This window comes from Protopterus annectens, chromosome 1.part2, assembly GCF_019279795.1.
Source record: "Protopterus annectens isolate FY-2018-M chromosome 1.part2, PAN1.0, whole genome shotgun sequence".
Taxonomy (NCBI): Eukaryota; Metazoa; Chordata; order Ceratodontiformes; family Protopteridae; genus Protopterus; species Protopterus annectens.
Genome location: NC_056727.1, coordinates 26061207 through 26075591, shown reverse-complemented (window position 1 = coordinate 26075591; position 14385 = coordinate 26061207). Strand labels below are relative to the sequence as shown.

General features: G+C 39.1%; 1 protein-coding gene across 19 annotated transcripts in view; it reads left to right on the top strand.

Annotated features, from left to right (window-relative positions):
- NRXN1 (neurexin 1) overlaps nt 1–14385 on the top strand; it is a 4168553-nt gene that overhangs the window by 4069533 nt on the left and 84635 nt on the right. The gene's annotated exons all lie outside the window — the stretch shown is intronic.

The following is a 14385-nucleotide window of genomic DNA, read 5'->3' as shown; positions in this document are numbered from 1 at the left end:
AAATGAAAAGACCAATGGTTAGACCACAGCTGAAGATAAAAATGGAATAATCCACGAGTCTGAAGAAGCGATCAGCTGACTTAGATCACAAAAGTGCTTACTCTTGTTTAATAAAGTGGTGTGAAACTGCAAGTGAACCGTTTCCTACCTTGACTACTACATCTCAGTTACAACTTTTGGTTTTATAAAGGGCACTACTGTGAAGCTGCAAGTGATTTATTTATTGACGTTGATTATTCCATTTTTATCTTCAGCTGTGGTCTAACCATTGGTCTTTTCATTTTTTTCGCTTGAGGTGTATACCAGGCATTTATCCAGCTTTTGTTTTCTTTCACGTATAACAGAAAAAAACTTAGTCTAATCTTTATAGTCCTAGCTATTTCTACAAGAAAACATACTTCTAAAATAACTTACTTAAGACAACAGGCAAAGTGCTGATGAGTTAGATATCCAAGATCAAAATGCTTAATAATTTCTGGTTCTCACTGTTTAAATTGAAACTGCAGTTCTGATAAAATATTACATTATTTGTTTACACTTTCTTGGTTCTCAGGTCATACAGAAACTGCATTTACATTATTTTACACTTAGAGTAATAAAGGACATTCTGATAATTAACTTTAGCCTTAAAACAATAGGCAGGCACTCAAAGTGTGTGTGTGTGTTTGTGTCAGCTACTTGGGCAGGGACACAAAGCACTTGTTGGACAGAGAGGGTACTGGAGGTTAGCTTGCCAGCTAGGCTGAGATCTGGAGCCTATAGCTGTGCCAGTATGGAGTCTTATTGGAGACCTGGGGAGCAAGGGAGCAACCAGCCCCCGATCGACTGTGATCTCTGTGTGCACTTAAGGGAAATTGTACTTTACTGTGTGTATTTCTTATCCTTCCCTCTTATATGAGATGCCCTCTCTGGTGTTAGTGGTGAGGATTGAGGCTCCTTGATTGCTGGGTCAAGGCGTGGGCATCACAGTATCTATTTAAGTAACTTGAGTTACTTAAACTAGAATTGGGTGGCATTTTAGGCAACCTATCCTACATTGTCAGTGGTGCCATAGTTCTTCCTTACTCATCTTGCTTGAGCTCCGTATATAATTCAGCCTTGTAGTCATGTGACTGCATATGCACTTCAATGCAGCATCACCACACTTTTTTTAGGAATACATAGTTCCTTAATGTGTTGCAGATAATTACACTCTTAATACACCATGTGTCTTTTGGCACTGGGGTAATTCTCTGGGTACAACTGCCTTATATAGCTGCTGAAGCATTGCCTAATAGCTGCATTTCCTAACAGCTTCTATAAATCATTTATATTTTCTGCATGTTGGCTGAAATATTTGACTTTACTGCTAGACTTAGACCCTGCTGTGCTCATGGATTTGATTCCCTCAGCCACCATTTGCTTCATGTCGACTTAAAAAGACATTGCTTCCCAGATCACCTCTGAGGAAGGACAGTGTACCAAGCTGTATAACCTGGATAACAAATGTTAACTATTTTCCTACAAAATACTGTACTACATCTGATACAATGGCATTTTACTCTACAAATACATTATTTTCTTATAGGTTCATAGGTTGGTGCTGGGCTATCGGCCCTAGGGCCTATACAAGCCTAGCCATAACATTTCCCTGGATATTTCTTCCCACAATATTTACTTCCCTGGGCCCCTGTCCAGCAGGACGACTGACATGATCCCCGGGGTGAATTTCCAATCTCCCATCCAATTGTCAAGGTTTCTTTTGAAGAGGGCCAAGGAGGCGCTCTGCTTGACATGTATGGGCAGTCTATTCCAGAGTCTGGGGAGTCTCTGGGTCAGGAACCTATCCCTCCAGCATGTTTTGTTCATTGTGATGACAAGATTTAGATCCCTGGAGCGTGTGGCTCTGAGGGATTTGGATTTCTTTAAGTGGAGCATGTCCAACAGCTCAGGGTTTGACATGGCATTGTATGTTAAGCAGAGATCGCCTCTTAGTAGACGATATGCCACAGAGTATAGCTGGAGCTTTTTTAGATGGTCAGCATAGACCATCTGCTTTAGGCCTGTGATTCTTTTAGTGAGGTATTTCTGTAGCCTTTCCAGCTGTTGCAGATGCCTTGTGAGGTACATTCCAAATAGGGTGTTGTACTCTGTAATGGGTCTAATGAGGGATGAGTACAGTGGGACAATGACCTTCTTTTTTCTGGATGAAAAGCCCTTCGTGATGAGGTGTGCCACATAGAAGGATTTCCTGACTGTTGTTGCAAGGTGGTTATCGAAGGTGAGACCACTGTCCACCTGTGTCCCTAAGTTTCTCATCACACTTTCGGTGTTTAGTGTACTGCCACCTATGTGGTAATCCATGGGTACATGTTTTTTCCCAAAGGGGATAGCTATACATTTCTTGGCATTGAGCTTGAGCCCATGGCTCTGGCACCAGGCATATGTTTCTGTAAGGCCCTTTTGTAGAATAGCCACATCATTTTGGGATTCAATAATGGCTCCCAGTTTACAGTCATCTGTGACCTTTGTTAGCCAGAGTCTCTTACTTTTGGCCTGTACATCAGAGAAGTAGATGCCAAACAAGAGTGGTCCCAGGACTGAACCCTGGGGTACTCCACTTGTCACGTGTCTTCACTCTTTTCTCTTTTTTTAATGCAATTATTGCCTTATTCAGCAAGGGTTAAGGGTTTAAGAAATGAAGACCAGCACATAAATCAGATTTAATATAATATTGCATTCTGAATTCTCTGCGCTATTGGGTTTCATTTTTCTTTCATGACAAAGAATAGTTTCAGTAGCTCCCTCTTATAATTTGCAGAGTGTTGCATTCTGGTACAGACTGCCAATAATGTGTTTCATGAATAATCACTAATGGAGTATGTTGGTCTTTATTCTTATGTCAGATTGTAGTATGGTTTGGATATGTGCTGAGGAGGGATGCAGAGTATATTGGGAAAAAGATGCTAAGGTTGAAGCTGCCAGGTAACAGGAAAAGAGGAAGGCCTAAGATAAGATTTATGGATGTGGTGAGAGAGGACATGCAGATGGTTGGTGTGACAGAGCAAGATGCAGAGGACAGGGAGAAATGGAAACAGAGGATCTGCTGTGGCAACCCCTAATGGGAGCAGCCAAAAGAAGAAGAAGATTTTAATGAAACCCTATTGCCTTCTGGTAGAAGGTGCCTTCAGTTCTCAAAGAGATATGAAGACTTTTCACTTTGCTTTAGTATAAATCTGATGAGGTCATCTCTATGAAAATTCTTATCACTTGTGAATGTGTATACTAATTACAAATAACCTTATATAGTGCAACCTAAGTGACTGTGTTCTTAATAATGGAAAAGCAACAAAAATAAGAGATTAAATGAAATGTTCAACCTAGATGTTCAGCCTGATGAAAGGAACAAAGATATTTTAATGTTTAGATAAAAATTGAAATCATTGGTATTTTTTGTGATTAAAATTATTTACTATACTGATTGTTACTTCTTTAAATGTATCAGCCTAAGACACGAATATTATGGATTTCAAACAATCTTTATTTGGTAAGTAACCTTGTTAGTAACCCGCAATTAGACAAGTAGTAATAACATAGCAGTCTTCTGAAATGGTAGCTGGGACCTATGATGAGACAGAACAAAACAAAAACATTACAATAATGATGACATAAACATGTGCTAAAGAGATCTTTTGGCCACCCCTACATTGCTTCCTAATTGTTACTCTATAACAAATCAGATTTATATATGACAGAATGAATGACTTGTGTCCTATGTATTGTATCTGTAACAGTGCTTTAACTTGTTTAATGTAACAGTTTTTCTGAATATATGTATGTATGGAGCTTTTCTCCCCAAGCCTCTGCTGAAAATGGACAAGTATTCAGTTGGACTATCCTGGTCAACAAATGTAAAATAAATAAATAAATGACAGAAAGAACTGATTGAGAATAGCACAAATAAAGTGGAATGTCAAGCATTTTGTAAATAATAAATACTCATAGATAATGGGCTACAGTGTTCTAAAGCAGTTAGTGGAAAAATGTTTTACTTAGAGAAATGTCATGTTTGTGCATTACAAATTTATTTATTTATTTTTATTTTACATTTGTTAACCGGGGGTGTCTGACTGAGCCGAAAAGGCCCTTTTTCAGCAGAGGCCCGGGGAGAAAAGCTCCACAAAGAAAAATCACAGACACATTTAGTTATTTAGACATAATCAGTATACACACAAATTACAAGAGACATGTTTTTACAGTGGTATGTGGCACAAACAGTTACAGTGGAGAGAACAATCAAAAATATATTAATTTTAAAAATAAAGGTAAGTAATAGATTTGTGGTGTACAGCTGAACTTTGGAATGTAGGTAGAATACATACATAGTACACAGGTACAGTACATACATTGTAGATTAGCCAGTGTTTGTGAGTAAGATTGAAAAACTATTATCAATTGCTCTAGATTTAGTATGTATATGTTATCCACTTTCACTAGCCTGGGGAGCAATCATGGCACTGCCAACTTTGCTTGAGATGTTGCCTGATGAGGTCTTTAAAGGAGGCTTTGGATGATGTGTTTTGAATGCTAGTAGGGACAGAGTTCCATTTTTTAGCCACCAAACTACTATATAGTGCATCTCCAAAGCTATTGTAGCTGTTGGTGACTTCTAGTAGTAGTTTGCTTGATGATCTAAGAGGCCTTTTGGCTGAGTGATGTTGTACTAGGTTTTGAGGGCAGGACACTTATTGGGGAGGTAATAGATAGAATGACAGAGGCAGAGCTGATTGTAGGTTGGGAGGTTGGGCAGTTCAAGCCAGTGGAGCTGTCTCAAAGCAGTACAGTGATGAGTTCTATATGAGCAATTTGCAGCAAAGCGGGCAATTCTGTTATAGCGAGCTTCCATTTTGCTTAGTTCAGTTTTGTTGAGATTAGTCAGAATGGGAGATGCATAGAGTAGGGTGGATAGAAGTTGGGAGCGAGCAATGGCTGATCTTGTGTTGTTGGTAAGAAATGGTTTGATACGGTAGAGTGACCCCAGTTTGGCATGTACTTTTTTAATAGCTAAGTTCAGATGACGATCAAATTTTAGGTGGGAGTCTATGGTTATTCCCAATAGCTTAGCCTGTGCCACTGGAGCAATTGGAGTAGCATTTGTGGAGTAGATAGTGAATTGACTGTTAGTGTTTTTGTTAGAACTGGTTATAATCATAAGCTGAGTTTTCTTTGGATTGAGGATAAGATGGGCTTTGGTAAGGTAGTTTTCAACGTCAGAGAATGCTAGTTGAGTTGTTTGCAGGAGGGTGGGAATGTTTTGTGCAGCACAGATTAAGGTAGTGCCATCTGCATACTGAATTATAGATGCATGCTGTGTGGAGGTGTGGAGGTCATTTGTGAAGACTGTGAATAGTAGTGGTCCTAAGATAGAACACTGTGGGACTCCTATAGTTATAGCCAGCTGAGGAGAGAGAGAATTTTCCCATTTCACAGCTTGGTACCTGTCAGTTAAGTAGCTTTGGAACCAGGTAAGAGTGGAATTAGATAGATGATATTGGTTTAGTTTGTTTAGCAGGATTTGGTGTGAGACTGTGTCAAATGCTTTGGACATATCCAAAAAAGAGTTGACACTTGCAGGCCTTCATTTTTGAGAAGGTTTACTGTGTCTGTGAAGCAGAGGAGAGCTGTAGTGGTACTATGGGCAGGTCTGAAACCATGCTGAGTAGGTGACAGGATGTTGCAGTCTAGGAGATAGTTTAGCATCTGGGTATGGATGCATTTTTCTAGGATTTTGGCCAGGGGAGAGAGTAAAGCAATGGGTCTGTAGTTATTAAGTTCAGTGGAGGTCCCGCCTTTATGTATGGGTGTAACATAGGATATTTTCCAGAGTTTGGGCACATAGTTTTCAACAATTGATCTGTTTATGAGTGTGGATACTGGGATAGCATTAGCATCTGCTGTACGTTTCAAGAAATAGCTGGGGAGTAGGTCGGCTGCTGTTGATGAGGTTTTTAGTTTGGAGAGCATGCTTTTGACTGAAGTGGTGGAAACTGTTTTGAGGGTAAAGCTTGTATTAGAGTTATTTGTGTTGGGGGGGATAGTGAGGAAGGAACTGTCCTGTGATACTAAGGATAGAATTGAGTTCACACAGTGGGAGTTGAACTGTGTTTCGATGGGAACTTTAGTGTCAGGGGTGGTTGGTTTGGGGGTAGCCTTTTGGGTGGATTTTAGTAGCTGGTTTACATTTTTCCAAAATTTTTGCGGGTTGTGTTGGTATTTAGTTTGTAATGTTGTGTAGTAGGATTTTTTTGTCCAGCCTAATGCATTTTCTTGCATGGTTGCGCAGTTCTTGGTACTTAGTTAGGCTTTGTGTTTCTTTGTTTTTTTTATAGTAACGCCAGGCAGTGTCTCTGGACTTGAGGATTTGTTTGGTTTCTTTACTGAGCCAGGGGTTTGTAGAGGTTCTAACCTTGATTTTGCGCAATGGAGCGACAGTGTCTAGGTGTTGTAGAAATGTTTTGTTGAAATATGCTACAGCCTGGTCAAGTGGGAGGGTTTTTAGGGGGGTTCCAGTCACAGTTACACAGTAAAGTGTTGAGGACCTCAGGAGAGAATTTTTTGTGTTTCTAGTGGATATATAGTTAGTGGTTTTGCATATGCTTGTTCTACTACGTATAAAGTATATTATGTTGTGGTCACTTAAGGTGTCTGGGAGACTGCCTATGTGAGGGTACAATGTGGGGTTGCTAGTTAGGACCCAGTCAAGGATGGATTCCCTTTTAGATTTTTTATCACACCTAGTTGGAATTTGGACTAGCTGCTGGTAGCCATGGAGATTTATTAGATTACTTGGTGGTTCTGATATACAGGTGAACCAATCTAGGTTGAAGTCCCCCAGAATAAGGGTTTCTTGTGAGTATGTGGAAGAACACCAGGATAAGAAGTCTTCAAGGCTAGCAGGTGTATTACCAGGTGGAATATAGATCACAATTGTGGTGATGACCTTGTTAGGGTGAAGTTGAAGTTGTGAGATAAGTATGTCCCAATTATTGGGGGAGGGGTAGGAGTTTGGTAATTGATGGACAGTTAAGTTGGACTTGTAGAGTAAGGCAGTTCCACTCCCTTTACGAAGTGGTCTGTCTTGTCTAATGATATTGTAGCCGGTAGGGAGAACTTCTGAGTTAGCTATGTTTTTATTTAGCCAGGTTTCTGTTAAAGCAACTATGTGTGGGGAGTAGTGTGCTATTGTGGCCTGGAGTTCAGGTATTTTATTTTTGATACTTCTAATATTAATATTTAGCATTAAAAGATGGTTGGTTTTGCTGCTGTTGTTGATTTGCCCAGGGATGAAGAAAGTGGGGATGTTATGTTGACATTTAGAAAGCTTATGTAATTCAGAAGACTAAGTCCTTGGCTTAAATAATGCACATGTAATTGTCTGTTCATGTTAATGTTATAAAGGTAAAAGATACATGTACACATTATAAAATAAGTATGAATGTCATTAGTCTCTGATGAAGTTCAGTGTGAGGATGAAAACGCAATTTTTATTTGTAAAAGCGTTAATGATTGAGTGTTTTACACATTAAACGTTTATTTCATAAAGTTATGTGTTCCTGGCTGTGGATTCTGCTCTCTGTGCCCTGCATTCCATTTTTTCTTGGTTGGTTTTATTTGGAAAGCTTTCCACTTAGTGGTTTATTAGTCTCTGTAATAACACTTTGGCCCAGGTCATTGTTAAAAAGGGTCCACAGACTAGTTCACTTATTTGGCTAGCAAATGTAGAATAAAATAAATAAAATAAAACATAGCTTGCTTTATTGTTCTAACAACTACTAAGACTTTTGGCGTTTCCTGGTTAGGGGTCGCCACAGTGGAACTCCAGTCCGCTTATAATTGGCAGTGGATTTTTACAGTGCTGAGTTGCCAGCCCGATGCCCAACCTTCAACGAAGGCACGCCCATTCATGCTCGCACCTACCTGCATGTCTTTAACGTCACTCGACTGTGGGGAGAACATGCAGACTCCACACAGAAGGTGCTCAAGTCAAGAATCGAATGGGAGAACCTCTTGCTGTGAGGTGACAACGCTAACCGCTGCACCACTGGGGCTCTATTGTCCTAACAACTATTAATAGTAGATAATCTTATCTGACTTTACTGTGACATAGGGCCACATGTTTAAGGTTATGTTGCATTCATTTCAGTTTTGTCATTTTAAAAGTACTCACAAAAATGTTAATTCTTCCTAGTAAATAACTCCAGGTATTATCATGTGTACTGAACACTGACAGTCCTTTCACTGGAAACAGTTGCTCTGTGTCAATACTATTCATAGCACATAATGGTAGGTGATGGGTAGTAATTTAATGGAAGGAGCAAGACAGTGAATAAAAATCATATTAAAGTGCCTGAACACTTTGAATATCACTTACTGCGCAATTCAAGTCTTTATTCTGAAATCAAAATTTTCCTTTTCCAACTGATTATGACATGATGCAGACAGGTTGTAGCATTATCACATTGGAAAAAAGGTGCTTTCTTCTTGGTTAAATGCTCTATTTCTATTTAGTATAGCTGTCCACTTAATCTTAAGACATTTAGCTTTTATTCCTTTATAATTTGGCAATCTTATTTGGCAAAACTAGTATCTCTAAATTGGAAAATCTGTGGTTTTCCACTTGTTACAGACAGTAGACACACAGAGATATACACACATTGCTTGCAGGTACTAATATAGCAATAACCCACGCCTGGGTGTGGGTAATGCTAAATTTACCCACGGTTGGCATGGTTTGGTCCCGAGGCGGCCGGACCAAACAAAGCCAACCGTGGGTAAATTTAGCATTACCCACCCAGGCGTGGTTATTGCTATTATATGACATTATTTAAGAAAAGAAACTATTACTTTTCTTAAATAATGGCATAGTATAATGCCTGTTTACTGCCCTTCCGCAGATGTCTGGCATCCGCGGCAGTTCTGATGTACTGCGCGCCTGCGCAGTACATCAGAGCTGTGGGCAAAAGCAATGGAGAAAGCAAGATCTCTGTTGCTTTTTTTTTAGTGTTTCGCTATGTTAAATGAGTTTAACATAGCGAGACAGTTTTAAAATAAGCAACGGACATCTCCGTTGCTTATTGTCTCGCTATGTTAAACTCATTTAACATAGCGAAAGACTAAAAAAAGCAACGGAGATCTTGCTTTCTCCGTTGCTTTTTTTTTAAAACACTGCCTCGCTATGTTAAATGGGTTTAACATAACGAGACAGCTTTAAAATAAGCAACGGAGATCTCCGTTGCTTATTTTAAAGCTGTCTCGCTATGTTAAACCCATTTAACATAGCGAGACAGTGTTTTAAAAAAACGAGTTATACTAATGGAAAAAAGTCCGGGCGACCGGACCTTTTTCCATTAGTATAACTCGATTTACAATGGGCACGCTGGCCAATCAGCATGCACGTTTTGGGGGGATCATGGTATAAGTGGCAACATAAGTTTACTGCAGTTGTTCAAAGTAATTTAAAGGTTAACTCCAATTCCGTTTGTGGGAATGGAAGCTACAGGGCTTCTAGTTCCTGGCGCTAAACTTCGTGACAGCTGCAATCATGGTTTTAGAAGATTTTGTTGTTTTAAGGAATTGAAAGATAGATATGCAGTTTAAACACACTGAGGGATAGTTAATGGTATTTTTGTTGCCAAGCAAATTCCCTGCTTATGGGAAGTAAATCAAGAAGTTATAGAATGCAAGATATTCAGAAGACATATCTTCTGTAATACCAAAGATAAGGAAGCAGGAGTGGCCTTAGATCAACTGGTGCCCTAGGCAAAAGGGCTCCACGGCGCCCCCATCATACCACACGGTGCCCCCATTCTGGTCTACCTACACCAAATAAATACAGGAAAAGCACCCCTACTAGAACGGCGCCCTAGGCGACCGCCTAGTTGGCCTATGCCTAAGACCGGCTGTGAAGGAAGGCTATCTGCAAAAGTTAAGTGTTGGCTGGTTTACTAGCTTGGATATTCATGAAGCCTGAAGAGCCCTGACAGAAGGAAGTTCTAAAAGGCACATTTCCAATCAGGTGTGAACATAATGAGTGGAATGCATCTCCATGTGTTTGCAGGAGTGCCTGAGGAGGCCAGGTAGGATTGCATAACAAAGGAGTAAGCTGGATGTCTTTGCAGCTGTAACAGCCTGTGCACAGCAACAACACAGCTGGTGTTAGTGATCAGTCTTGCTTATGTCAGGAAGAGTAGAAGCTCAGGAAAGGAGGGTCATATCAGTTGTTTTGTTATTCTCTGTTTCACAGAAAGGCTGTAAATTATTTGGCAATAAGAAACATGGTGGGTTTGAGATATCACATGTTGTTTGTATGGATCACTGTGCTGTATCATTTCTTATTCATAGGACATAAATGCAGCTGGGTGGCTGCACATCTGGACAGATGTTTAGATCTTTCCAGAATGCAAGTAAAGCATCTCTCATACCCAAGATACTGACCTGATGTTTTGATAAAAATAGAGCAACTAGCACTACCTTATTGGGAGGGGGCTGAAAATACCGTTTCATTAATGAGTGTATATTCGTCTTTCCTTTCTTAGGCAACACCCATATAATGATAAGTACCCAGTTTGGGAACCCATTTCTTTATCTGTGCCCCCCATTCTGTTTGATCACAAGAGTTCACAGAGGAGTATGAAGCCACACTGCACAAGATTTGCCCTCTGTAATCCCAGCCCAGATGCAAATAATTTATGTGTAAAGAAAACAAGGAAGTTTCCACTGACAAATCTTTAGGGAACACCAAAAGTGGCACAGAAACCCTGGAAATTATGTCCATGTAATTAACTATTTTGACTCCATATGCTTGCTGGTATTGCAGCTCTTTAGAATGACTACCTCCATGCTGATGACATCGATCAATAAGGTGTGGTCTGCTGTGACAAACCCTCCTTTAAAACAATAATGCGTATACCTGTGCACCTGTCAGCATCCTTGACCTAAGTTCATGGATATATTGTCTAGGAAAGGAAAGACAGTGGTGAATGTACCCATTTCTGTTTGAAGTTGTTATGTAAATCACACATTTCAGCTTTCACTGCAGCTTCCTCTGGATTGTGAGACTGAACTGCACATCAGATATAGCACAGTCCACTCACCTTCATAAATTCTAGCAAAAACACTCATCATTTTAAGTGCGCAGTGTGACGTGAAGGAAGACGCATCACACTATAACAGATGGAGGTAAATTTTCAAATAATAATTAAAAAAACTCTTGGAACTGAAGTTCTTGGCTACTACAGACATAAATGTCTGTTTGACTTTCTTGTGGCCTGAAGTAAATGTCTGTTTGACTTTCTTGTGGCCTGAAGTAAATGTCTGTTTGACTTTCTTGTGGCCTTTAGACTTGAAGCCACCAATTGGTGAGTGAAGAATTACTAGAATTTACTAGAGCACTACTAAAGTGTTAACAACAGAGTAATGAACATTCGTAATTAACAGGTTCTCAGCAATGTTGATTTTAAAATGAAACAGACAATGTCTCTTCCTAAGGAATTTTCTGAGTTGATAATTTTATGCAGTTATGCCCAAATCAGTGTGGTCTAGTTTAGACAAATAAAAATAGCAGGGCCCTAAAATGACAGCTTTTGAAATGGGCATTCCAAATTAATGTGTTAACTAGACTGCATATGTCACAAGACACCAGTTTTTACTTGTATGGCTACATTATTGCCCCCTAGATGCATGCATGTTAATACACACACACACACACACACACACACACACACACACACACACACACACACACACACACACGCGCGCGTGCGTGCACTCAGTGTGACTAATCACATATTTTGACTGCAAAAAGAGAAACTTTGTTCAAAGATGCTAGCATGCACTCAGTCAAATCGCATGTGGGATGCAGCATTTAATTGTTTCATCATGTTATTCTCATTTATGTGATCCAGTTCTCCATTTCCACTACTGTTGACCACAAACCCTTATAAGCAGAGGGGATTACTGAGCATGCTTCACACTGATGTGCACACTGTTTTCTCAGTAGTCTGCATACTATGTGGAAGAGAATCACAAACTAAAAACACAAGAAAGAAAATGTTTCAATAAATTATTTGGTCTGCAAATCCAGCTCCCAATATACCTAAGACTCACACCCAAATGAATGAATGAATTGTAGGGTTGATGTCAAAGGAGAATGAATAGCTCAACGGGTTTACCTGAAGATCTGATGGTCAACAGGAAAACCAAGCCAAAAGAATAAGCAAGGACAATGGTTTACAGCTGTCATTGAAAATGAAATTCCTTTTCCATGAGAATTATGCTTGGTCTGACAAGTGTATTTGTATGTTACTAAGTTTATATATATATATATATATATATATATATATATATATATATATATATATATAAAGTGTACTTACGTATTATCGCAACCAGATTTTCGCGGTTGCGGTAATACATTTGTTGGCCTAAAAACGAATTGTGGGACTAAAAGTAAGACAGAATTTGATGTTTTCTTTGGTTACAATGTAGTTTGTCCCAAATTAGTAGCGTAAATTAACGCAGAAATGTGAAACTTGCTTTGCGTACATCAAAATTGGTTGCACTGCTGTCTTAGTGCAGAAGTGAATTGAGGACGCATGAGGAATGCTCGTTCGTTTTTACTGCGTGATGGATTACCACAAAACTTTATACTAAACTTTTTCCTGAGAAGAAGAAATCTGGAGCAACACATTTTTTTGGTAAATAACTAGTTTTATTTGACATACTGTAGGAAATAATTGAAGTTAAAGGTAATAGCAATCTAAACAATCAAACAGAGATGAAGGTCTTGACGATGGAGGCTAAAGTTACGAAGAGCATTCTTGTAGTATTTGACAGAAACTGATTTTTTTGTGGGGGATAGCAGTTATTGTTGCAATGTTTTGTGGATGTTTTGCATAGTATTTATGTGGATGTCTTCCAGATGTTTTTGAGCAACATATCTGTAAATATTGTATTGCTGATTAAGGAAGCATACTTGTAGATGGTTCACTTGCTGGGTTACACTTTTTGTATGGAGAGAAATTGTCTGCTATTGCTGCTAAGATTGCATCAAATAAGTCTTTCTTTAGTGCAAGCTGTGTTTCATGCCAGATATATTCAATTAGGTAGGAGTCCAAATGGTGTCTTGCAGTACCTCTCTGTTTTTTGTTTCTCCACTTAACAGATCCCCACATTCTCTCTATGTGTTGTGTATGCACTCCTGAGTTTGGATCTACAAAGTTGTAGCTATGGTCTACTTTTTCATGACTGAAACCAGCTTCTTCTAGTTGTTGAGTTTGATATGCCCGCCATGAATCTGAATAAATAGTAGTGGCCTGTTTAATGTATTCTTTGATTTTATTAAATAATGTTGCGGCTGTTCTATCAGGAACTTTTACAAGAAAAGTCTCTCTTGTCTCCCTACATATCCCTCCAAATACCCACTGTTGAGGGAGAATACGGCCAGCATTACTTTTACGTCTAGTAAAAAGAGTCTCGTCTATCTATTTCCACAATACACCCTGCCCCTCCGATTTCTTTCTTGTCCTTTTTCTCCATCTCTAAGACACAGACATCACGTAAGTAGTTACTCCAGTCTATGACTGTCTTGTCAGCCATGTCCAGTTCTTCCTGACAGAAACTTATAGATGTCATCTGCTTTGCCCAACAATAAATGAAGCGGACAGCGGTGGTAAAATTAATTCTACTTCCTTCAAAGAAATTACTCACTCGAACTCCTACATGTTGGTAACATTTTTCTGTATTGCATTTCCAAAAAATCTGCTTCCCATAGTATAATGTCATTGAATGTCCGGAACAGCATTCTTTACTTGTTGATATAATGCCATATTGCTGGAAAAGTGCTATTGACTCCTTTTCTGTCTTAGGTAGATCCCACAAACGCATTGTATTTATAAAGGTTGTTTTTTGGGGTTAGTTCACTACCACTGAATATCTACATAGATCGTATTTACTAATCTGAAGTATAACTTTGACAACATTTACAGGCTCGCAGCTGGGGATATGGAACGTGTATTACACATAGTGGATGTGTAAAATGTATTTACAGTGACAAGATGTTGGAAAACAGCATAGCTTGAAAGAAGCTCTCATTCCTTTAAATTTACAATGTTTTTGCTACCTAAATAATGCTTTTAGATGAAGTTGACATTGTCAGTGTAATTTTGCATACATTTCTTTTTACATTTCCGCATTGGGAAGCAAGCGCTATTATTGCGAAAATCTGGTTGCGATAATACGCAAGTACCATATAAAGACATAGATAGAAGGATACATAGATGGGTGGACAGATAGATAGAAAGATAGCCAATAGACAGATAGACAGACAGATAATAGCTAGCTAAATAT